This window comes from Neovison vison, chromosome 12, assembly GCF_020171115.1.
Source record: "Neovison vison isolate M4711 chromosome 12, ASM_NN_V1, whole genome shotgun sequence".
Taxonomy (NCBI): Eukaryota; Metazoa; Chordata; class Mammalia; order Carnivora; family Mustelidae; genus Neogale; species Neogale vison.
The window spans coordinates 103,291,878-103,319,381 of NC_058102.1; positions in this window are offsets into that span (position 1 = coordinate 103,291,878).

Consider the following 27,504-nt stretch of genomic DNA (forward strand, 5'->3'; position numbering starts at 1 on the left):
TCGAAATCCCATTCCACTGTGAAGGAAAGGCCACCATGTTGTACAACTCTCCTTTTATTCCATGTGTGTAATGCCCCTGGAGCTGTTCAGAGCAGTGGTACTCCATGAAGCTTTCTTGATGAACCCAAAAGAAAGGACTTTCCCTTATTGCCCAACCTGGAAGCTCCTGTTTCCCATCTTCATCAGGGTCCAGAAATGCACTTAGCTAGTTTTAGCTATTTTTGAACCTATCTGTTCCTCAGTATAGCCTAACTCTTCTCCCAGATATATCTCCCTGCATGAATATCACCAACTCTAAGATCATCCATAGACCTTGGATGGGAATGAGTATAATTCACATAGAGACAGTAAAGAGACATATCTTGTAAGAGCAGAGGGTAGATGCTGGATAACAGAGGAAGCAAGGTTATATAGGTGGGAAGGCCAGGTTCTGCATCACTAGGAAGACCAGGTCAATTCAGATCTTTTGTGGTGATAAGCAGGAAGGTGTTTGAGCATAGTTGTATTAAAACAGACTTTGTGATGCCATCTAGGCTGACACTCAGGTTTCTAGACAATGTTTTAGTTCTGGTGATCTTTACTAGTTTCCCATCTTTTACCCACATGAACATAGCTAAGTTTGCCAGGGATTTGCAGATGACCTGTGTAAAAAGACACATACAAACAAGGTTATGAATTCCTCTATGACCATATTACTGATGAATTCAGAGACTTTCAGTCCATACTCTGCTTGTGAAAAATTTATTTCAAAGTTTATCAGACTCTCCCATCAATTGGCTTTCAAATGTGACCAGCTACATACCAACTACATACCAGTTCTTTGCTTCAGGTCCTAAGTAAACAACTCTACAGACCCAGGAGGAGGCAAGCCCCCCTCCATCCCCCCCAACCCCCAGCAGAGAAAAATGAATGTGGGCAAGACCAGCAGCCACAGTCCTGAATGTTTGAAAACAAACCCCTCTTGGGGCAGTTTCCAGGGTGACATTCATACTGGTAAGGGATCAATGGCCATAAGGAGAATGTGTGAAATTCTTTCATTGATGGAATCAGAACCACTTGCCAGGGGAAGGGCAAGCCCAGCATGGGTGGGATTCTGTCACTGCTACATGGTACTTAGGGAATATTCCAGGACATACTGAAAGGAGAAAGAGGCTTCCAACAGAAAGCAGAGTTAGCAGGTAAAAGAACAAAGTAATGTGGTTTGCTGATGTTGATGTTTTTTGACTAAAATTCCAGAAAGAGAATCTTTCAAAGGAACAAGAAGCCAGAATATGGGACAAGTTCTGATTGAACAGACCCTGAGAGCTTACTATGTGCAAAGCATCAGGTCAGGTTTTTCACAGATATTATTTTATCAAAAACCCTGTAAGAGTTAGCCTGTTATTGTTCTTCTGTTCAGTTGAAATACTGGAATGGAAATGAATTTAGATGTTTTCCTATTTAAACTTCTGTGTAATTTATATACAATAAGATGCACCTATATCAGGAATACAGCTTAATGAATTTTGACAATTAAACACACAAATAACCACTTCTTTAACCAAGATGTAGAGCATTTTCATCACCCAAGAAAGTTTCCTGATGTCCCTTTCAAATCAAACTTCTTCCCCAAAAGTCAACCACCCTTCAGATTTCTATTATTTGTTATTTTTGCCTATTGTACTAATTTTCTAGGGCTGCCATAATATAGTATGGATTTCTTAAACTGACTGGATATCCTAAACAACAGGAATTTATTTTCTCATAATTCTGGAAGATAAAGTTCAAAATCATGGTGTTAGCAGGGTTGATTTTTTTTTCCCCTGAAGTCTGTGCTTGGCTTACAAATGACTGTCTTCTCCCTGTGTCTTCATTTGGTCTTCCCTCTGTATATGTGTTTCTCAATCTCTTCTTACAAGAACACCGGTCAGATTGGATTAGGCCCACCCTAATAACCTCATTTTAACTCAGTCACGTCCAATCACATCTCCAAAGACAGTCATGTTAAGAGGGACTTACATTTTTGGATTTGGAAAGACACAATTCAGCCCATAACACCTATTCTTGAACTTCATATAAATCTAACCCTACAGATTACACGCTTGCATTTGGCCTCTTTCACCTGAAGGGAAGGAAAAATTCTTCTCTACCCTCAAGGTCTTCCAGCTGAACTAAGAATTAAATTTGCAGGAGACAGATTAATAGGAGTAAAATAAAATAAAATAAAATAAACACACGAAGTTTTATTACATGTGCACGGAGACCTAGTTATGAAATTGAGATCTAAAGAGATGACCAGGGGCGCCTGGGTGGCTCAGTGGGTTGAGCAGCTGCCTTCAGCTCGGGTCATGGTCTCGAGGTCCTGGGATCGAGTCCCGCATCGGGCTCTCTGCTCGGCGGGGAGCGTGCTTCCCTCTCTCTCTCTCTGCCTGCCTCTCCATCTACTTGTGATTTCTCTCTGTCAAATAAATAAATAAAATCTTTGAAAAAAAAATAAAGAGATGACCAAGGCAGGGAGTTTTTATACTTTTTAGATAAAGAAACAATGAATCTGTGAGGAACTGACAAGACAAAGAAAATTTAGCTTTCCGAGCTTCAGTTAGTAAGGAATTCTAAACAGAATTTAGGCTGGGGTAGTAAATTAGTACTTTCTGGACTCTAAATTTCCTATCACTGGTGAAGGATGTCTCCTCACCTCCTGTTACAGAGATGCTATCTTTTGCATGGGAGATTTATTTCCTGCTTTCAGGGGACAGAGGAGGATCTGAGAGTCCTTCTTGCGTTAAGCTGTCTTATTTGTCTTATTGTGCATATGCGTGAATTTCTTTTGGGTAAATATCTGGAGGTGGAATTGCAGGGGCATAGGGAAGGTGCAGGAATAATTCAAAAGAGCATACCAAGGAGTTTTCCAAAGCAGGTTTACCATTTTCCAAGTCTACCCACCATATTGGAGCTCTCCAGTCCCTGCACATCCTTGTCAATACTTGGTATTGTCAGTCTTCTCAGATTTAATCACTCTCATATGTGAAATAGTATCTCATTGTGGTTTTCACTGAATTTGCCTAAATGCTAGCGATGTTGAGCCCCACAGCACCTTCTTATGGATGTTTTATACATCTTAGTGAAGTGTATGGTCAAGGTTTCTTTTTGTTTTTGTTTTTTTTTCCCTTTTAAAAACAGTTGAATTGTCTTTCTTATTAGTGATTTGTGGGACTTCTTCAACATTCTTTATAGAAGTTATTTGTCGGATAAATGTATTGGGAATATCTCCTTCCAGTCTGTGGCTTGCTTTTCCATTTTTTAATGCTATTTTTTGATAAGAAGAAATTTTTAACTTGCCTTTTTTTTCTTTTATGGTTTGATGTTTTTATTGTCCTCTTCTGAGAAATTTTTGCCTAGCCTTAGTAGTAAAATACTCCCCTATGTTTTCTTCTAGAAGTTTTATAGTTTTAATGTTTACATTTTGTTCTATGATCTATGTTAAACTAATTTCTAAGTTTAGTGTAAGCTAGTGTTTGCAGTTCATTTTTCCCTCCATATGGAATCTAGTTCTTCTAATACCATTTATTTAAAGACTTTCTATTCTCCACTGAATTGTCTTGGTGACTGTCAAAAACGTAACTGACCACATGTGTATGGTTTTATTTCTGGACTTTTACTGTGTTCCATTGATCTATTTGTCAATTCTTATGTCGCTGTCACCCTCTCCTGATTATTGTACTTTTATAACAAATCTTGACATCAGGTGGTATAACTTTGCCAACTTTTATTGGTTTTTTCAAGATTGCATTGGAAAATTTAGTTTTTAATATTTACATATCAATTTTATAACAAATTTGTCAGTTACTACAAAAGTGAGTCTCCTGAGATTTTTGCTAAGATTTCACTGATTCTTTTAAGCAAGTTGGGAAGAGTTGCCATCTTACTGATATTGAGTCTTCTAATTCATGAATGTGGGATATTTCTTCATTTGTTTAGGTCTTCTTCAATTTATTTCAGCACTGTTTTCTAGTTTTCAATGAAGCGGTTTTTTTGGTTGTTGTTTGCTTGTGTTAAGATTTATTTCTTTGTTTTAGAGAGAGAGACAGAGCATGAATGTGCAGGGGGAGAGGAGGGTCAGAAGGAGAGAAACAGAGAAATTCTAGCAGACTCCATGCTCAGCACAGAACCCAGTGAGGGGCTTGATCTCACTATCCTGAGATCATGACCTGAGGTGAAACCAAGAGTTGGACACTTAACTGACTATGCCACCCAGATGTGCCAATGCAGAGGTTTTATACATTACCATGAAATTTGTCCCTAAGTATTTTATATATTTTATCTTTTGTAAATCATATTTAATTTTTTTTTTTACTTTCCAGAATTTTTGTGTGTGTGGGGTATATACAGAAATAAAATTATTTTTACATATTCCTCCATCTTTTACAGTTACTATTTCTAGTATTTTATTGACTTCTTCAAACTGTCTGTACATATAATCATTTTATGTGTAAATTAAAAGAGTTTGACTTCTTTCCTTTCTACTCTTTATGTTTTTTATTCCTTTATCTTGGCTTATCACATATGCTGGGACATCTAGTACAATGTTGAATAAAAGTAGTGGAAACAAACATACTTGTTTTTATCCTTATCTTAGAAGAAAGGCATTCAATAATTCACTGTAAAATATGCTGCTAGCTACAGGTTTTTCAGAGATTTTATCAGATTGCAAAGGTTCCTTTCTACTCCTAGGTTATTGAAAGGTATGTTTCTTTTGTTTATGTGAATAAGTGTTAAATTTTGTGAAATACTTTTTCTGCATCTATAGAGATGCTTGTAGATTAATGCGGTAAACTACATTTATGGAATTTTAATGTTAACTTAATTTTGCCTTCCTGAATCAGTTCTAGTTCGTTGTCAACATAATATATACATTATATATAACTAGATAATATTTCTAACATTTTATTAAGAATTTGTATATAGAGATCTTTATGTAGTCACCAAATTAGTAAGTGGGGAACCAAAATTTGAAATCATATCTATTTGATTTTGCATCCAGTGTTCATTCTAATATCACATCTTGCTATACTCCACTGAAGCATATATGGAAGAATGTATTTTATTTATTTATTTATTTTACTTTTTTTTTTTTAAACTATGTTATGTTAGTCACATAGTGTATCATTAGTTTTTGATGTAGTGTTCCATGATTCATTATTTGTGTATAACACCCAATGTTCCATGCAATACATGCCCTCCTTAATACCCATCACCTGGCTAACCTATTTTTCTAACCTCCACTGCTCTAAAACCCTCAGTTTTTTTCTCGGAGTCCATAGTTTCTCATGGTTCATCTTTCCCTCTGATTTCCCCCCTTCATTTTTCCCTTCCTTCTCTTAAGGTCCTCCATGCTATTCCTTATGTTTCACATATAAGTGAAACCATATGATAATTGACTTTCTCTGTTTGACTTACTTCACTTAGCAAACCCCCTCCAATTCCATCCATGTCAATGCAAATGGTGAGTATTCATCCTTTCTGATGGCTGAGTAATAATCCATTGACTATATGGACCACATCTTCTTTATCCATTCGTTTGTTGAAGGGCATCTTGGCTCCTTCCACAGTTTGGGTTTATGGACATTACTGCTATGAATATTGCGTGATATGGCCCTTCTTTTCCCTACTTCTGTATCTTTGGGGTAAAGACCTGGTAGTGTAATTGCTGAGTCCTAGGGTAGCTCTATATTTAATTTTTTTTAGAAACTCCACACTGTTTTTCAAAGTTACTGTACCAACTTGCATTCCCACCAACAGTGTAAGAGGGTTCCCCTTTCTTCACATCTTCTCCAACATTTGTTGTTTCATGTCCTGTTAATTTTTGCCATTCTAATTGGTATAAGGTGGTATCTTAATGTGGTTGTGATTTGAATTTCCCTGATGGCTAATGATGATGAACACTTTTTCAGGTATCTGTTAGTCATTTGTATGTCTTCTTTGGAGAAGTGTCTGTTCATGTCCTCTGCCCATTTTTTGACTTGATAATTTGTTTTTTGGGTGTTGAGTTTGAGAAGTCTTTATAGATCTTGGATACTAGCCCTTTATCTGTAGTGTTATTTGCAAATATTTTCTCCCATTCCGTGGGTTGCCTCTTTGTTTTATTGACTGTTTCCTTTGCTGTGCAGAAGGTTTTTTTTATCTTGATGAAGTTCCAAAAGTTCATTTTCACTTTTGTTTCCCTTGCCTTTTGAGACATGTCTTGAAAGAAATTGCTGTGGCCTATGTCCATGAGGTTTCTACCTATGTTCTCCTCTGGGATTTTGATGGATTCTTATCTCACATTGAGGTCTTTCATACATTTAAAGTTTATCTTTGTGTATGGTGTAAGATAATTGTCGAGTTTCATTCTTCTATATATAGCTGTCCAATTTTCCCAGCACTGTTTATTGAAGAGACTTTTTTTTTTCCATTGGAGATTTTTTTCCTGCTTTGTCAAAGATTATTTGACCATAGAGTTGAGGGTCCATATCTGGGCTCTCTATTCTGTTCCATTGATCTACGTGTTGGTTTTTGGGCCAGTACCATGTTGTCTGGGTGATTACAGCTTTGTAATATAGCTTGAAATGAGGCAGTGTGATGTCATCAGCTACGTTTTTATTTTTCAACATTTCCTTGGTGATTTGGGGTCCTTTCTGGTTCCATATAAATTTTAGGATTGTTTGCTCCAGCACTTTGAAAAATGCCATTGATATTTTGATTGGGATGGCATTGAAAGTATAGATTGCTCTGGGCACCATAGACATTTTAACATGCTCATGGATCAGAAGAATTTTTTTTTAATTATTTTTAATTTTTAAAAAGATTTTATTTATTTATTTATTTATTTGAGAGAGGTAGAGAGAGGGAGAAAGAGCATGAGCAGAGGGAGAAGGAGAAGCAACGGCTCAGTCCCAGGATCCCAGATCATGACCCGAGCCTAAGGCAGCCACTTAGCAGACTGAATCACCCAAGTGCCCCAGAATGTGTTTTTTTAGATAGCTATGGAGAACCTACAACGTCTACCAAATGGCTAGTATCATTGAGATGTTCCTGTTTGCTCTGTGATGGGGAAACATTGAGAATTGATAAAGTGGGCTGGGGAGATAGGACCTGAGGGCATATATCCCTCAGGGAGATAGTAGGAGAAATTAGAATCTTCATTATCAGTTAAACCCACTTTAATAGCAGTGGAAAATGGTCTACTCAAACTGAAGTATATTGTAAAGTTAATAAAATTTGAGTAGAGATATTCAGATTCTATTCTCGGTTCTACTGTAAGTCAGATGTACAAGTGTATAACATTTTAATCTTTCTATGTTAGAAAATACTTATTGAAGATTAGGTAAAGTGCAAGATAAGTGCATCAATTCTTAACAATTAAATCCCAAGTTGACCTTAATAATAGGTCATCAATATTTTCTTGCACTTTTGTCTATGTGGATTTTGGTTATATTTCTCTAAAAAGTCAAATGTCCTATTATATTCCCTTATTAGAGGAAGTACATTTTAAAACACTTTATAAAAATACAGAGAAAATAGAAAACGGCAATACAGAGAATGAGCAGAAAACTGGGCCCAGCGACATCTGGGTGGCTCAGTCTTTAAGTGTCTGCCTTTGGCTCAGGTCATGATTGTAAGGGCCAATTTAGCCAGAGTGATTCCATCTCGGTTAAGCAGTGATTTTGTTGTTTATGCAGTAAAACTTAAACTGACCCTGCCCTCTCACCCTCACCCAGAGGAACTTACTTAGAAGCAAGTCCGGGAAATCAGTAAAATATGGTCAACCAGTCTGATAACAGAGCCCAAATGCAAGGGCAGGTCAGGTCACGTGGAGATAACAGAGCCCAAATGCAAGGATGAGTCAGGTCAGGTGGAGACATCCAATCACTATCTCCCTAAAGAATGTGGGCCCACCTTTTGGGCGCCTTTTGGGCACCAATTCTGACCAAGGTGATAGGCTAGTTCAAATAGCTACTATAGGGTGAATTGTAATTCAATTGGCCACCTGTGTGTGACCTAGCATGACTATGCAACTTTCTCTGTGTGTTACAATCTCATTGGCCACCTGTGTGTGGCCAGACTCAACCACATGGCCTTTGCTCTATAAAAGTTAGTCTGTGAGGCTGGGAGGGGTCGCTCTCTCTGTAAGAGGTGCCCTGACCAGTCGGTTTGATTCTTGATGCTTGGCACGAAATAAAGCTCTGCTTGACCTTCGCTTTGTATCAGTCTCTCTCCTTTGATCACGGACCCTATCAATGATCCCAGCCAGGGCCCTGGGATGGAGCCCCATTTTGGAATCCATACTCAGCAAGAAGCCTGCTTCTCCCTCTCTCACTCCCCCTTCTTGGGTTCTTTCTCCCACTGTCTCTTTCTCTGTCAAATAAATAAAATCTTTTTAAAAAAAGAAAGAAAAGAAAATTGAGCCCAATTCTCCCACTTCATTTATGTCACGTGCAATGGTCAGCCTTCACAGTCACAAAGGAGAGCAAATTCCATTGAAATAGAGGTAGAATTCTACAAAAATAAATGTAAACTCAGGGTAGGAATAGCACCCAAGGGTCAAAAGCCAACTCTCTATTCATAAAAATAGGTATTTTAAATCAATCACATTTGAAGCAATGGGTAAAATAGTGCATTAGCACATCATTCCATGAGCATAAAGCTAACTATAAATTCATAAGGGGAATTATATTTATAAAAATCAGTAATAACAGAAATGATGATACATCATCTTGGCCAGAACTCAACTTCAGTTACTGAATCTATCTGTCCATTAAAGGTCAAGAAAAGTCCATAGTCCTTTGTCTCAGGGTAAATACATGCAGCTTCTAAATGGAGCTGAAGCGCATGCATTACTCATTCATCCAAGACTTAAGCTCCACAAACCCTACTCAGAAGGACAATCAGATGTCAGGCTGATAACCTCTACTCCCTCTTGCTAAATTAAGCTCTGTAAAACTCAGGAGTCCAAGGTCGGAGGCCCAGAGCAGACCATGGTTCCCGGAGATGTAACGCAGGAGAGGAAGGTGCTCACAGTCCTGCCAGTGGCTCACAATGAGAAATGCCTCTTTCCCCTCTGTTTGGATCTGGATCACCAACACTTCTTCAGCCTGGCAGCCTTTTTCCCCCTTTTTCGTAAATGAGTAGTTGACAGCTGGAACTTCGTCCTGAAACTCCTTCTTTGTTTCTCCTTGAAGTAATGATGAATTCGTGGATTTGCCTAAGAAAAATAAACCGAGGACTTCCTTCTGCTGGATTCTGTACTTTGTTCCCAAGATTAGATAAAAGGCTTATTCCTCTTTCAGACACAAGGAATTATCCCCAGATCAAAGTCAAAGCCCTAGAAACAAGTGATAAATGATTAAGATGCACTGGCCTTTGACTATCCCTAAAAGGGATTCTGTGGTGAGGAAGCAAATCTGGTTCCAATAGTGGTAGCAGAAGTTAAGTACTTTATAATCCTATTATAATGCGAAAAGGATCAGGCCCTCAGGGCTTGAACAGGCCTGTACTTGACTGGTCATTGTGTTTGGGAGGCAGGGTTGGTCACGAAGTTTATCTAAATATGGGTATTCAGTCTTGAGGTTATTTTTTAAGCTTTATTGTGAACATCTAAGGTATTTTAAAAATGTTAAAACAGTATAATTTTGAATTAAGTTGAATAATTAAGAATAAGACATTCTGAAGAGTTTGTTCTCTTAATAGCCAGAAAAGTATTTTCCTTTTAATTCATGTTGAAAATTTTTCTATGATTATGAGTTAATATCACTGTGCAGCAGAAAAAACATTCCACTAAAGAGTCGGGGGAAGAGCGTCTGATTTACTGATTCTTCTGCTAACCAGCTGGGTGCCCTGAGCCAACTGGTGTTCCCTCCCAGAACTTCAGTTTTCAAATCTGCCAAGGAAGAGAGCATTGGAGTGAGTGGTCCCTGAAGCTCCTCCTGCACTGCTCTTCCATTTCTTTGCCTTAGGGACAGTGCATCCTGCTGAATCCTTCCGCGATGGTGAAGGATCTCCAAAGAGGATCCCCACGTTGAATACCAGTTCTTACTCTGTTGAGGTGGGGAAGGAACCGATTGTGCTAGATATGCCCTTCCTACAAAAGATATGTGTTGTTTTGTTTAAAGCCAACATCTAGTATTCATTCTACAACTGAGTTGAAGAAGCATTTTTAAAAATTATGTTGTTAGTCACCATACAGTACACAATTAGTTTTTTTTTTTTAAAGATTTTATTTATTTATTTGACAGAGAAAGATTACAAGTAGGCAGAGAGGCAGGCAGAGAGAGAGGGAGGAAGCAGGCTCCCTGCAGAGCAGAGAGCCCGATGTGGGACTCGATCCCAGGACCCTGAGATCACGACCTGAGCCGAAGGCAGCGGCCTAACCCACTGAGCCACCCAGGAGCCCCCACAATTAGTTTTTGATATAGTGTTCCATTGTTTGCACACAACACCCAGCGCTCCACGCAGTCTGTGCTCTCCTTAATACCCATCATGGGCTCACCCCACCCCCCACTCCCTTCCTTTCTAAAACCCTCCGTTTGTTTCCCAGAGTCCATAGTCTCTCATAGTTCGTCTCCCACTCTGATTTCTCTCCCTTCATTTTTCCCTTCTCCGATGTCCTCCATGCTATTGTTTATAAAGCCCTTGTTAGATGCAAGTGGCTCTTCTAGGTGCTTGTAGGTGCCATAAGGAAACAGCAGCAACAACAACATGAATGTGGCCTTCGGGAACTCATTAGGAAAGATACTGCTTATGCAGACAGCAATATTAGTTGACTAGTGCTGACCTGGAAATAAGAAGGACCACAGGATAACTGGGAAAATGACCTACAACTAAAGGAAACTAGCTGAAAATATTGAGCAGATAGTTGAAGAAAACTTGCTTAGTATTCTGCAGATGTTTTAACAGAGTAGTTTAAGGGGAAAAAAAATCTCCATTGAATGAGGACTCTATTTACTTTTGGGGTTCATTGCTTTGCAATTACTAGCCCAGACCAGGATAGCTCTGCCAAATGGGCTGCAGGGAAATTTATTTTCCTTGAAAATTTCCTGTTCCTGTGTTTGATAAGTTACACGAATGCCCAGGCTTTAAAACCACATGACTGCTAGAAACAGTTTGGCATTGAAAATAATCTCCTCATGGAAATGACAAAATGAGTTAAGAGATAAGGGTTTTAAATATCTCCTCAGAAGGTCAAAGAGAACAAGAGACACCTTTCCCTCTGAAGGGAGGAATAAAGAGGCAGATGACCTTAGGGACCCCTTCTAAGTACCAAATTTTAAGGATTGCAGGCATATTTCCTGGGGGTGTTGTTAGCAGTCCCTCTGAAGGTGAGATTTCTTGTTACCACCAAGAGCCTTCCAGTCAGTAATACTCTGCTGCTCTCTGGTTTCCTTCAGAGGTAAATGCTCCCTTCAGAAAATGGTCTGTAAAGTTATTTCCAAGGGGCCTCACAGTCCTTATAAACTAGAAGAACTCTTCTGTGCCAGAGAGTAGGAACAAGGGCTTCACAATAGAAAATACAATATCCAGAAGCGCTTGAGCTAATGTGGTTTAACAGAGTTCAGAGCACTACTCAGCTGATATTTTTCTTTTCTGAATGAGGATATTGGTAAATAAAATCCAGGATGCTTTTACTAGCAGAGACCACCGCTGTGGAGGAAAAGACCACAACATACATTAGAGATAGTTTGTCATGAGCTGAAAACGTGTATTTTGGAACCAAATGAAGTGTGCATGTTGGGGGTGGTTTTTACTTACAGACTTGTTTTTATAGAGAGTTAAAACCTAAGACAACCTTCTTGGCTTCAAGGCGTGGGAATTAATCTTTGACAAGCAGGTGAAGGTAAAGGTCCTTTTGATAACACAGAGAGGAGAGAAATAAATGTTGTAAATTAGTGAACTGTATTGACTATTTATAAACAATGCTGATTTAAGAGGATTAGAGTAAAAGCATCAGTAAAACATGAATGGGTTTTTGGTTTTACTCAGATTTTAAATTTTCTTTACCTAGAAGGACCACTTTTTAAGTTAACCCAGGTAGACTGACTGGAGAATTTACCTACCCCAGAAGGAAACTTTTGTTTTTCTTATTTCATGTAAAATGTTTACATGATCTATTGAGCACTGGGTGTTATAGGCAACTAGTGAGTCATTGAACACTACATCAAAAACTAATGATGTACCAAATGTTGGTTAATTGAATTAAAATAAAATAAAATAAAATAAAATGTTTACTGAGCAATAGATTGGTATTTCTCTCCAGCTTTAACGAAGCCCTTCTTGGGCCCTTCCCTGAGTGGAATTGGTATATTAACTACTAAACGTATTGTAGACTTTCTCCTTTTCTCTCTTTAGCCTCACTCTGCTAACAGTGATATTGGGCAAGTCTACTCTGCAAGCCATAATTCTACGAAAATACTTGGGGAGGGAGGAGATCCATTTGAGTCTATGTATCTCAACAACTTACTGAATTCAGTTTCATCCATCATAAAAATGACATTTTAAGGGGCCCCTGGGTAGCTCAGTCAGTTAAGAGTCTGCCTTTAGCTCAAGTCTGATCTGAGGGTGCTGGAATTGAGCCCCGTGACTGACTCTGTGCTCAGCAGGGAGTCTGCTTGATTATTTTCTCTCTCTCCCTCTGTCCTTTCCCCCCTCATACGTTGTCTCCTTCAAACAAATAAAATCTTTTTTAAAAAATGACATTTTGATATCCATCTATTCAATTCTTGTATATAGTCAGTTCCTGACTTAAAAATGATTACAGGTGTGATCACTTACAAAACCCAAGGTCTCAGAGTAGGTTTATTAAGCAAAGGTAATTACTGAGTGGGCTTGCAAAACCTCTAAGAATTTGTCTACATAAGGTCCCATCCTTTTTGGAGGGAGGAAATGGAGGAGAAAGGGAGGAAGTGAGGGAACATGAAAGGGAAGGAGGAAGAAAACAAATTAGGTAAATTGGCAAACAGGACCCTGTTATTATAATTCTTCATTTATTTTACCCATAATGCATAACCTAGTGGTGGATGCAGATTAGTAGATAGAAACAGCTAAACTCATTGTAAATTGGTAGGGGTGGGGAGGTGGAAGGGCTGACATTCCAGATTTTGTCTGTGTTGACATAGCTTGCTTTGCTGAATACCTTCTCCACTCTGGCATCTTATAGTTCGCACCAAAGTCCCTATGCTAAGAGAATATTATAAAGGAAGTATCAGCATCTCCTGAAGTATCTGTCTGGGGGTTCTCAAGTCTCTTCTCTGAGGGTGGAACTGAGAATGGAGCTCTGGAGCTTCCCTGGCTTGTCAGCTTTCTCCAGGTAAAGAGGGGAAGCAGTGGGTTAAGCAGCTGAACGTCCCAAGAAGGGCGTGCACCCAAACTGAGACCAAATGACTGATGGTATTATTCATACCGAACTGAAGCCTGAGATTCTACCCGAGGACTTTGACACAATGACGGGGGCTGAATAAAACACTCAGTTGTTCAGGCTCAAACCACTTATTCCAGACGATTTGGGAGAAATCACATGGGCTGCCCTAAACTGATCCCCTCCCCAAATGGATAGACAAAGCTACACAGCAAAGATGTCCTCACATAAGATGGAGTTAGACCCTGGTTCAGTCACTTACTAGCTGTGAGAACTTAGGAAAGTTATTTTGCTTCCTTGATCTTTGATTTCCCATCTACAAATGAACATTAAAAACAACTACTTTTTTGTGTTCTTCTGTAAAAATAATGATACTGTAAATTTATGGAAAATATCTAGAATAATTCTCGGTATATAATAAATAATTGGTACCCAAGGTTAGACAGTCTTTCTTCATTTTCAGGATAAGCTGATAATCTAAAAACCATATTAAGTCATTTTGGCACACAGTCACACAGCAAGACTCCTAGAAATATACAAATGCATAACATACTTATACATGTCCACATTTGTGAACACTTTTAATTCGCCTGGAGGATGACTCACCTGGAAGATTAGCTCTTCTGGGAGATGTTTGACACAGATCCTCAGAACACTGAGATGCCAATGGCTCATGCTGTGATTCAGGAACACCCATTTTCAGGTGATGCCTAAAACAGGAAAATGATAAGGGAGAAATGGTTATCCAGAATGGCAGTTGGAAGGCTGGTAAGAAGTGTTGGAAGTTAGCACTAATATAACTCAATCATCTGGAGGAAAAGATGGGTGGCCAGGGGAGGATGGAAGAGAGCATCTTTCAAACATCTTAAAAATGGAAAAACAACATTTTCTAGAACCAAGCTATTAGAGAGTGAAACTCTGAAAGTAGATTGAAGTCAAGCTGATGGGAAAGGAGAAAGGACAATAGCAGAAGTAGTTTTATATGGTGCACCGTGGAAGAGGCTGTGAGTGTGGGGAGCCAAAGTCTGATGACAGAAAGTTCATGTTGGAGCAAGCAGCAGAAACAGATTGTGGGGAAACCAGCTTAGAACCTAATACCCAGAGCTAATACCAGTACTACTATATAGCTAATACTAGTACCAATCTGGACTACACGAAACTGTGTCAAGGACTTATGGCAAAGTTAGAGTTATAAGGTAGTAATTTAGAGATAATCCAGTCCTACATGCTCACTTAAAAGCTGTAGGAGGCAGAGGATATACTCCTGTATAAGAAAGTGTGCAACATGAGCAAATGCATGGAAGAGTAAAAAAGAAAAATAGGACCAGCTGAATGGCAGAATGCAATTTATTTACTGTGAGATGATAGGATTATGAATAAAAATAAAAGGCTTCAAGGAGCACCTGGGTGGCTCAGTTGGTTAAGCAACTACCTTTGGCTCTAGGTCATAATCTCAGGGTCCTGGGATCGAGCCCCACATTGGGCTTCTTGCTCAGCAGGGAACCTTCTTCTCACTCTCCCTCTGCTCCTCCCCCCCGATCTTACTCCCCCCACTCTCTCAAATAAATAAATAAAATCTTTTTTAAGAAAGAAAAAAAAATCAAAGTAGAGCTTTCCAACTTTCCTTTTTATTTACAGAATTATCATTTTTATTGGTTGAGCCATCTTAGATCCTTCCAGGCTCATCTGTTTCTCTCTAGCTCTTGACCACTTGTTCTGTGGAAAATACATATGATTCCGTCAGGCACAACCCAAGAGCCCTCATCTCATGCCTCTGCTGTGTCCTCTCTGCTGCCACCTTGGGGTTTCCCACTGCCAGCTGGGGTATGAATCACCAGGAATCTACTAGATAACCCTACATATTTAACCTGAAATTCCAAGGGAGTTGATGTACATTCTGCAAAACTTTCACAGCTGAGACATAGGAGTTGGTGGATACGTTTCCTGCCTCCTCCTCCTGGATAGACTGGCCTAGGTATCAAGCATGGCTGTCATGAGAGTACACCCTCATATTTGTTCATCCCTCATCCCTGTCTCACAAGTCTTTCTCCTCACTCATGCTTCCCAAGTAATTTAACCCATTTGATTTACTTTCAGATTCAGACTGCTCTTGGTGGGATCTATGCTAAGATGTCTATGGTGCTTCTCAACTGGAAAACCCTTCAGAACGAGTATTATATACTTGAATTGAGTGCTAAGCTATCTACTGAGATGACTGAGTTGAACAGAATTAAAGGCCTGAAGAAGGTATAAATAGACAACAAGCTCAATACTTATCCTCTATGGGATCAAGCTAGGAAAATAAGATGATCCTTTGGAAATGCTAAATAATCTTAAGAGGCAGAGATCCCTAACACAGGCTTTATCTTCAACCTTCACCTCCTTCACACTCTTGTCTCCAGGACTGGACAGCCACAACCCAAGTTGAGATACAGTCTCCCTAGCCACCTGCAAGCAAGTAAATGTGTCAGCCTCCATCATAGTCCAGAGAGTGAAATTTGTGAAGCTTGAGGGTGTCTGCTATCCCACCAGCAGGGCCCATCAGACTGTCCTCAGGCCCCAGGACCATCCTGCATTTCTACCTTGTCCTCTCAGGAAGTCAGCTTTAACTGATTTGCACTAAGGAGTAAGTCTATGGTTCTTATCTCCATCACACCCAAAATCTGCTTTATTCTTTTTCTTTTTTTTTTTAATTAACCTCTTATTCATTTTTTGTTTTACCCCTTAACCGTTTTACAGTTCCCTAGTGCTATGTACATTAAGTTTATGTTGTTGTAAAAGCAATTTCTAGAACTTTTCTTGTCTTATGACAGTGATGATGAATTTCCCCTTCCCCTAGCCCCTAGCAACCCCATTTTACTTTCTGTGTCTGTAAATTTAGCTACTCTAGGAGACAAATGCAAGTGAGATCACACAGTATTTATCTTTTTGTGACTGGTTTATTTCACTTAGCACAATGTCTTTATGGTTCATTGATGTGGCACATGTCATAATTTCCTCCCTTTTGAGGCTGCATAATATTCCATTCTATGTTTTTACCACATTTTGCTTATCCATTCATCAGTTGATGGACTCTTGGATTGCTTCCATTGTTTGGGTGTCATGAATAATGCTGCTATGAACATTGGTGTATAAATATCTTTTTAAGAATTTGCCTTCAATTATTTTGATTATATACCTTAAAATGGAATTGCTAGATCAGACAATAATTCCATTTTTTAATTTTTATTTTTTTAGAAATTGTCATACTATTTTTCATAGCGGCCTCCCTATTTCACATTCCAACCATAACAATGCACAATTACAATTTCTCCATATCCAACCCTTGTCATTTTCTGGCCTTTTTAAAAGCAGTTCATCCAAATGAGTGTGTGGTGATCCAGCACTCGCTTGTTATAACAAGTCTATCTGCCTATATTTTCCTACACTCATAATATGCAAGCAGTGAAAGCTCTACTGGATATAAGAGAAACAAAATGTATAAAAATATGTGTATTTCAACAGGCCAATATTCAGGTACCACTGTACTTAAAAAAAAAAAAAAAAAGCTATTCCCACAAATTTTCCAAGAACTTCTTTGGAAATGTCATTGCCTCAGCTGATGGTCCTTGCTGTTGGTGACTGATGAGAGCCATGTGCTCTTCCTCCTAGAGATAGTTGTTGGACTTTTATAAGAGTCAAGCATGAAGACTAGAGAGCTTTAGCCTCAGACAATGTTCAGGAGTCATTTTTTTTTTTTAAAAAAAGATTTTATTTATTTATTTGACAGACAGAGATCATACATAGGCAGAGAGGCAGGCAGAGAGAGAGAGAGAGAGGAGGAAGCAGGCTCCCGCTGAGCAGAGAGCCTGATGCGGAGCTTGATCCCAGGACCCTGAGATCATGACCTGAGCGGAAGGCAGAGGCTTTAATCCACTGAGCCACCCAGGCGCCCCTCAGGAGCCATTTTGCAGAGACAGACTTCAGAAACGCCCCCGAGACATGCTGTGAATAGAGCCAACTCATTTACTCTCCCAGCCACACAACATCCACCACAAGCCTCTCTGTCAACAACTCCTTGAGCAAACCCAACCATCACAACCGTGCTTGGAACTGCATGGTGCCTCCCCACTGACCTTAAGGAAAAGGGCAAAACCTTGTCTCTCACTCCAGAGCTGAGAAATAGGAGGGTTGCAGGGCAGGGGGTGGGGGCGGGTTTGGGAAGCAACTGCTTCTGGGCCACCAGCACATGGGTGAGAGAGATGGGACCAGACCCAGTCTTGTAGTCTTGATCTTGAAGAGATGGTGAAAGAAACCAGAGGCAGCTCCTTCTCTGAAGCGGCTTGAATGCCCTCTTTTCTGAAGGCAGAGGGATGGCCAGCAAAGGGATCGATGGGATAGTCTAGACTATAAAAAGTGATGAGTATAGACCAGCGCCAAGCACAATGGACGTCATAACCAGTCAGAAAAAAAAATCCTATAAATCTCTCGGCCATGAATTTCTCCCAGAGTTAACAAATTAACTGATACCCCTTCCGCTCTAATTCAGAGGCATTTGAGCAATGCAGAGCAGTGAATTTTCCACGTTTAAGTCCAATATCATAAGGAATTTCAATTCCCCAAATCCCTTCTCTCTTTTCAGCCAGCTGTCTCCTTTCTTCATAGTGCTCTTTGTGTGGAGGCCTCTCTGGACCCGTCGGCCCCTATCATGGAAATGATTCTGTTTCCCACTAGAAGGGAAAAGAAAATTGACTCATTGAACCACAGCAAATTGCAGTGACAGCATGGAGACCCTGGAGAAGTGCCATATTGATTAAAATGTTCAAGTTAGTAAAGAAGGGAGAAAACAGGAGGGGGAGGAGGAAGAAGAGGCAGGGAAAAGAGCATCCACCTTCTAGCTGTTTGTCCCCATAGGTACCATCCAAAGTGATATGGTTGGGGCAACCAGGAGGAAAGCCATTAGAGTGGAGAGGGCCCAGCAGGAAATGCTGCCATCCCTTCACTTGCTCCTGTCAGATGAGCACTCCACTATCCCCCCCTTGTGGGGATCACCACAACCAGGTACAGCCAGGAATTCTGCAGAGCAGACCCTAACGGTATAATGCACAGTTGGCAGTCGGGTGCTGTTTGGACACGCAGGAGCAGCTATAGCCTGAGCGTATTTTCTGGGAAGCACTGAATCTTTCCAAAAGACCCTGGGAAAAAAAATGGGTCCATCAAAAATATCAGCTTAAATGGTTCTATTTGCATTGACAGTCATCTTTTAATAGAGTAATAATGGCTCACATTGTCACTGCCCTTGACAATTTACAAAGTGCATTGTCTCATTTAATCTTCACTGCCTCCCAATAAGGGGAAAAAATTATTGTCATTTCTTTACAGAATAAGAAACTGAGGCTCAGTGAGATTAAGTGATTTTCCCAGAAGGAAATAGGAAACTCCCCTCTTACAATCCAGGTCTCAGTAACCATAAAACACCCTCCAGACCCCCGAAGGGAAAAAGACTAGATATTCCCTCCCTCTCCTCTTGAAAGTGGCAGTGATATGCACTCATCCACCCTGGCACCTGTTCCCCAAAAATCAAGCTCTGGCGTCGCAGAATTGGTCTGACTATAACTCTCCATGGGCTTTCTTGGGGGCATGTAAAGTCAATCAGAACATTTTCAAGCAGACAGGATTCATTTAACATTTTTTGAGTTCCTATTAGAAACTGAGGTATTCTTACTAGTTACTGAGGGATTCAGTAACTTTTTTTTTTTTTTTAAATCTCAGATGCAGTAGGCCACAAATTTTTCTCCCCACTCCACAGAGAAACAACAAAAGCTCGGAAATAGCCAGCTGCCTCAGTCATGGTGCAAATCAACCAGTCCAAATCTGAGACCCTTTGCACCCAATATGTCACCTGTATTTGGGGACCAATCTCCTCTGCTAAGTGGTGAGAAATTGGATAGCGTGACTTTGGGAATGTCCCCTGGCTCCCAGGGTCTCTCATGCAGTGTCAAGCTTGGAGGTGTTTTATTGATTCTGTCAAATTTATTCTTGTCTAGAATAGTGGAATGGGATTTGGAAGGCTGTCGTTTTAGGTCTGAGTTTTTAGGTGCAAGTACAGGGAAATTATTTCACCTCTCTGGACACTGGCTTTCCTGTGTGCGATGTGAAGGGAATGGAAATGTTGGTTGATGACAGCCAGGAGGGTGGCTTCTCTCCCTCTGTTGGTTGCTGATGAGGCTGTTGACTGAGTTCATCTGTTTACCAGGAGAGACGCAGCTGTCCCCCTCCGATTACTTCATCACAGGCGCTGACAGACCCTCCTGGGCAGGGCTCCTGGCATCGCCTCACTAGGGAGCATCTCCAGTCATTGCCCGCCCTAATCAAATCCAGATTTATGGAGTGTGAGGCTGGAAGAGGCCCCAGGAAGGTCATGGAACACATGGTCTCCAGGCCCCTGGGAGCTCATGTTCTGACTCATGGGCCATTTCCCAAGACACTTAGCCAAGCAGGCCAGTGTCAGAGTTCTCACCCCTCACTGAGTAGGGAGAGAGAGGGTAAATGGGGCCGAGGAATATGCCATATTAACAGAGTCATTCTGCAGCTCTGCATCAGTGGCCGGACCTGCCGCTCCGTTGAAGTCCACATAGTAATTCTATTTCACCTGCATTTTGGACCAGTAATTATACAAGTGTGATGAGGGGCAATATGTGGGAAGAATCTTGGATCTAAACAAATTCTACCCTCTTCATACCAATAGACAGCATTTTTATTATTTTTTTTAAAGATTGTACTTATTTTTTTGAGGGGGGGAGCAGAGGAGAGAGCTTGTCCCTCTCCCTCTGCATAGAGCCCAATGCAGAACTTGATCCCACAACCCTGAAATCATAACCTGAGCTGAAACCAAGTGTCTGATGCTCAACTGATGGCCTCACCCAGGAGCTCCTAGATAGTGTTTTAAAATAGTTTGTATGTTTCAGCTATGATTCTTAGTCCTTTACATACTTTTCCTCATTTCCTTCTCATAAGAATCCCACGAGAGGGATATGATTAACCCCATTTTACTGGCAAGGAGGCTGTGCTGTAGAGAGTGCAAGTGTTTGCCTGGGACTTAGACCAAGGTCTGATGCCTCATTCTCGCCCAGCTTCATTAGGGTCACAAATTCCCCTATGAGCAAACAATGGCAGACAACAGAACGGCTGATCAGTAAGCGTTAGCACTGAGTGGCATAGAGTGTTTGTGTGGGGGCACTGGGAGGAAGGAGAGAGCAGTGTGGGATGGGAGCATTTGGGGGAAGTTTCCGTGGGGAGGGTGGATGGGATTGGCCTTTCCAGGATGGGTGGGATTTATCCAGAGGAACCAGAGGGACCGGTAGGAGCAGGGAAGAGCATGAGGTGGGTGGGGGGAGTAGTCATAGCATGCTGCGTGGGAAAGAAAGTGAAGTGTGTTCTCTTCTTGCTCTTTCTTTTCCCTGCCATCATTGATTCTCAGGAATTCTAAGCCTCTGTGAGACACTACACACTGTGGGGATCACAGACAAATGCTTGCTTTCTGATGACAAAGCACAGGAGATGGGGAAGGTAAAAAGGATATGGCTCAAGGGTTTTCTGCACCTATCTGCAAAGTCATTTGACTGTGGCTTCCAGCCATTTTTGTCTTTGGGGCAGAAATTCATTCACTAGGTTTGGGGGCTGTATACGGCAAGGGATTGAGTTTTATCCCCCATGACTGCACTAACCTTGTGTTGCTTTCTCTGCCCTGGTTTGCTCTTTGACACCCAGAAGCAGAATTCTTGCATGTTGTGATGACAGTCTGTCCTCATGCTATGCCTCTCATCCTGTGATAGGTCTCAGTTCAGATGGACATCACCAGGGTAGTATGCATCCTCAAGGAATGCAAAGTCAGATTTAGACATGGATCAAAATTTGACAGCGCACCTGGGAAGGGGTTGGGTGCTTGTGTGCACGCACTGTGGCTGAGGGATGGACAGTAGAGTCGATTTGGGATGAAGATTTAGGATGCCGGAGCCTTAGCAAACCAGAGGCTGCCAGGATTGGAATTCTGGCTTTTAGTTTTAGGTATGGTGCTAACCACCACTGCCACCAAGGGCTCACTTCGCCAACATAACTTCTTGGGATCAGGGCTGGAGACTTGGCTCTCCTTCATGTCCACCCCACTTCCTCCTCCCCCACAACACACATGCTTCACACACATTCAGAAATAGAAAAGGTCAAGCCACAGGCCCTCCCCTGATTGCTGTCCCTATGGCTTTATTTTTAGGTTAGAAAAGACCCTTTTCCTTCTGACTCATGGTCCTGCTGACAAATATGCTCTAAATGGAACAAGCTACATAAAAGAGTCCTTCCTCATGTCACGCTCCCTCTTCTCAAAGACGCCCTTGTGGCTTCACCCTGTTTTGTCATTTGCCTCTCCCTCTCCAGGGCCCATACTCTGTGGGCATTTCTGCAGACCAGGGCGCCACAGCCAAATGACCCCTGCTCTCCCCTCCAACGGCTTTCATCCACCCTCCTCCACACACATCTGGTTTGACTTCCAAAGTGATTTACTGTAACTTCTTGGACAATGCTCCTGGGCATTTTTCTCAAGAGCCATCCCTTTGAGGTCTGAAGGTGACTAGGGCCATGCTAGAAAGCAAGGTAAAATGCCAGTAAATCACTTCGTTACTGGCCTCTTACTAGTCTCGGCTTAGGGAATCGCAGAGTGTTAGAACCAAAAATCACTTGCCCATGAGAACGTGATGGCAAGCCCTGCTGTAAATTATGATCTTGTGGCCAAAATCTGGTCCCTTTTCTGAACCTCAGTCAGTAAATCTAATCATTAGATCACACCTCTCCTCTGTGATCTTCTAGTCAGCTTATCGATCATCGATCCCTCTGAGTGGAAATTAAGGTATGGATGTCCAACGTGTCCTTTTGCCTACGTATTCTTTTTATATATATAAAAAAGAGCTAAGTGAGTTTTACAGTTTGACACTAGAAGCTAAAATGGAGATATCTGAATCTTCTGTAGGTTTCAGTTCTCTGCATTCATTGCCTGTCACCATAAAGAACTTAAATGATATCATCTGCCACCAAAATGGCTCAGGTTTTTCTAGCAAACTTCTCCATGCCCATGATATCATATAATGTTCATAACAGTCCTGGCAGCAGGTATTACTGACATCACTTTATAGCTGAGAAAATTGAGTTCCAAAAGAGACTTAAGTCTTTTGCCCAAGGCTGCACTCTTGCATGATATAAAACAGCCCTGATCCTAAGTTTCTAACCTCTAGCTAAGAGTCCCTCCACTTGGTCATTATAGAACAAATACCCATCACACTGCATGCTAGGACGTTCTTAGGATGATGAATTTCTAGTTTCTCATTGGGGGCCATTGGTATGCTCCCAAAATGCAAATGTGAAAAATCTTCCAAATTGTCCCAAGCAATCCCCCAACTTTCCTGGAAGGTCGTCCACCATGGTCACATGGACCCAGGATTGCAGGCGAGAGAGGCCGAGGTGTACAGCTGGCTGTCCTGCCATTCTCCCTCCTCTTCTCTCATGGAAGAAACCCAATCTCCCAGCCCAGTGTTTGGACTTTTGGGAGCTCAGCCTGGCAGTGGCCAATTGGATTATCTTTACTGGCCTTCCTGCCATTGCTAAACCTCTGGGGGAAATGAACCAGATGTCCCCATTTGACCAACCATTGCAGTTGTGTCCAGCAATGTCCAGCTGTTCCAGGGTCTGTTCACAGAGCGTCCCATTTATCTTGAATTTCTTAGTGCCATAACCAAACTGCCAGAGGAGAAAAGGATGCTCCATTCCTGACATCAGAGGGAAACTATGAATCAGGAATCTAGGAAATGCTGCTAAGCATTGTTTCTTCCCTATCTGCACCCACCCCTCCCTTTTCTCCCTGCTGAACCAGGAAAGTATGATTTGCTTTCCTTCCTTGAAGAATCTGATCCAGGCAGCTCTCCTTTCAGAAAAGATTTTCCAATCGTTTCTGAAAATCTGCTGCATTTTAAGGTCAATCCCATTAAGGGATTAGCTTTTGGGTTTTAGTTCCATGTCTTTAGAGAATTAGGGTAACACAGCTGTATGGATAATTCAGTGCCACAGATCTACCAAGGAGAACTTTAAATCCAGGGAATTATTAGGGACCTTGAACCCTCCATCTCCCTTCCCTACCCAACTGTAATTTCATATTTATTTCCAAGATTTGGGATAAGATGTCACCCTCCCTTGAGTTTGATCAAGACAGCAAGTCAAGTTGTCTTTGATTCAGGGCCTAACATGGGTAAAGGTGTTGAAGAAAAACTCACACTGCTTGGGAAGTCAGGAGAACTGTGCTCTAGTTCTGGTTATGCCTCAGATTTGCTGTGGACCTCTGGGGAGCTTCTCATCTCACAAAGGTTTTTAGGGAGTATTCTCTCTAGAAACACCATCCCAATAATGAGGTTGTTCCAAGTAGATGCACATAAGCAACTTGGTTTTGCATCTCTGGATCCAAACTAAAGGTCCAGGGCTTGGTTACTGACCCAGATTGGATCAACCAGAATCCCTTTACTGGAGACATGGATTGGACATGAAGAGTTCATCTCCTTGGACTGGTCTCTTAAACTGAAGAGAGATGCTGATGGTAGCCTCCCTCTCCATCACATACACGGGAAAGCAGAGACAGCTATGCAGAGAGAGAATAATGAAGCAGACCTAAAGAGAAAAGCTGACCCAAGTGACAGATAAATCAAGGCAGATAGATGACTGTAGGAAGCCAGGAATCATGCTGTCTGCACTTATGCATTTTTCCTCAGGAATTCATGTGATTCAGCTTAAAAGAAAAAGTTGATTTATGAAGAATGTTAAAATTAGTGAACAAGTTTTTAAGATCCAAAATGGTATTTGGGTGATGTTAAAGTAAAATTTGTTAATTACAAAGGGAAAATTATAACTTTACAGTGAAGAAACCTAGGAAACACCACCTCAAGACTGATCAAGGTTAACACCACTAGTAACGGGACAAGGCACTATCACATTCTCCCTGACACGATGCACTGAAAAGGACACGGCATCACTTCCTTGGTGATATTCTCAACAGTCAGTAACCTTCACCCAGAGAGACTGACATGAAAGAAACATCAGAGAAACAAAATTGAGAGACATTTACACACTGTCTGACCAGTACTCTTCTAAAGTGTCCAGATCTGAAAGACAAGAACATGGAGGAAACATGACAACTAAATGCAATGTGACATTCTGGACTAGATCATGGAAAAATGGCAAAATCTGAATAAAATCTGCAGTCCAGGTGATAGTAGTGCACCAGGATAAATTTCCTCATTCTGTTCATTGTGGTATGATTCTGTAAGATGTTAATGCAGAGAGGATTGGGTAAAGGATATATGGAAATTCTCATTATTTCTGCAACTCTTCCTTAAGTCTAGGATTATCCTGAAACAAAAAAGTTTTAAAAGGGATGGGGCAAAATTTCTTATCAAGATAGAGGCATCCCTCATGGAGTTCAAGGACACCTAGATAGATGAGCCTCTGGCTTATGTATGTTAGCCACGGTGACTTGTTCCTTAAAACTAAAAATGTCTAACTGGTGTAACCTACATAAGACATTAGAATTCTCAGCACCTCCAATGGAATCTTCCATTAACTAACACAGAGCACTGTATGTAAACTGAGCACCTTTGTATCGTCATCATCCTCTCCTCCTTGATCACACACACAATGTTTGAGCACCACCAGGACCTGGAAGAAAGAAATGGGAATCTCATTTAATCATCTCGGCAATGCACATGATCATTTTCTAAGTTGCATTGTGGGTGGTTAGAGCTAGAATGTCATCTGATGACAATCTGGCAACTTGGAAGTTATCTGGTGCTAGTAACATTCAGTAACCTCCAACCCCAAGCAGGGAATCTCTGCACATTCATGCCTACAATACAATATACCTTAAATAATGGATAGTCAGCACTGTGAGTCAACCTTTCCATTTCTCAGTCAGTCTCTGCTCATGAGGAAAGACTTTCCTGTTCCCAGGGGGATGATCAGCATTCTGGTGTGCCTGGGGGTTCCCCAGTGTAGGTCCATTTTGGGGTGTAATTATGACTGGTGCTTCTTTCATCCTCAGATGTGTCCTGGTTCAGGTGATGGATCACCTTCCTTATGCTAGGGGGGAAAACACCCTCTCTAAGTTAAATATGAGGACTAAAACTTTATAATACAGCATAAGTTTACTCCCTTTTCAAACAGTGTTTCACTTGCACTCCCCCATGCCAAATAGTCTGTGTTCAACAAGCTAAGCTTTGTAAGTCATAGTTTCCAGAATCCTCACCACCCTCATAAATGTCTCTGATGTGCTCTGACCACGAAGACCAGAATGGAATGCAGAACTCCATATGCGGTCTGACTGATTTTGAGCCATTAGAATCATTATATTATTCTCTTATCAGTCTTCTTAAAGTACCACTGGCCAACATTATCTGTAATGTAGAAACTAGAGGACAGTTAAATAACCAACAATATGGGGATGATTAGAGTTTATGGTATAATCATACTATAAAATATTATATAGACATTAAATAGACATTAATAGAAATAGCTAAGACCAAGAAAAATATCTCATGATATAATCATAAGAAAGTAGGACATATGGAATGAATGAACCTGTAACAACAGGGAAGGATCTCCTAAGCTCAGCGTCAAACCAAAGAAGCAGACACAATACAGTGTGATTCCATGTCTATAAAATCAAACCCAGCCCAAACCCACCTATGGTATGAGAAGCCACACTTGTGCTTTCTCCTTGTGGGGAGATGTGATTGGCAAAAGGCCACGGGAGCTTTTGGAAATTTGGTGATGTTTTGTTTCTTGATCTGGATGTAGGTTAACAGAATGTACTCACTCTGTGAAAATGCAAACCTTACACTTTTGACTTGTATACTTTTATATGTGTGCTTTATCCTTCCAAAAAGCTTACATTACCCAAAAGAAGAAGAACATTGGTATATTACACTCAGTGTGCTGGGGTATAGGTTAACAATTCTGAAACTACATACATTAGGGTTGAACGAGTAAGTAAACAAGTTGTGGATAAGGGGAGCCATGTTTCTTAATGTTGGAGAAAGAAATTTCAAATAAATAAGGATGGAAACATAGCTTGAATCCTGCACTGGATTCAAGTTGGAGATAACCTGTGAACTTATGTTTATGTATACAGATAGATTGATATAGAAGTAATGACAAGTATGTGTATATGTGTAGGTTAGTATACGTCCATGTGTTTCCTAGCTTTGTCTGCTGAAAGGGCTTAGAAGCAGCAGTACCCCAGAAGCAATGAACATCCAAGTGCCCAGATCTTGGGGCCTATCACTCTCAAATGAAGGAAACCACGGCTTCTAGGAGAAATGTATGATTGTGGGACTGTGCAGTGAAAATACAAGATGAACCCAGAGTACCTCAGGATCAGAAGTAAGGAAGAGTGTCCAGAAAAAAGATGAGGAGTTTAGGGACTTGCCAGAAGGACACAGGAGCCAAGCTTAAAGAGATCCTAAAGCTCAAAATTGGGACAGTTTTCATGACAAAATAAATAATGATAGTAATATATTATAACCTTGCAAAATAAAATACATATCCATGACACCATAGTGATATAAATACAGTATTGAATAATAACAAATAAATAAAAACAAATAAGTGGGAGAGAAAGGAAAAATCGTCCTTACTGAAAAATTCCAAATAATATCCACAGACACACTCCTTTTCTCCCCAGGAGGTGGAGCTTGATTCCCTACCCTGAGTGTGGGCAGGACTTAGTGACTCACCCCCAAAGAGTAGCATATGAAAGGAAAAACCAGTAGATCTACAGTGAGAAACCTGAAGGACACTCCCATAACCAAGGGGGTAGGTCTTGTTGCTTTCATGTACCCTCAGGTATAATGTGAGGGGAAGGACCTTCATGTCTATGGTCTTTTTCCCATGGACCCACAGCCTGCATCTAATCATGAGAAAACATCAGACAAACTGAATTGGGGAGCATTCTACAAAATACTTGACCAGCATTCTTGAAAACTGTCAAGGCCATGGAAAATCAGGAAAGGCTGAGAAACTAGAAAACTGAGGGGACATGATGATTAAATGCAATGCAGTATCTTGTATTGGAT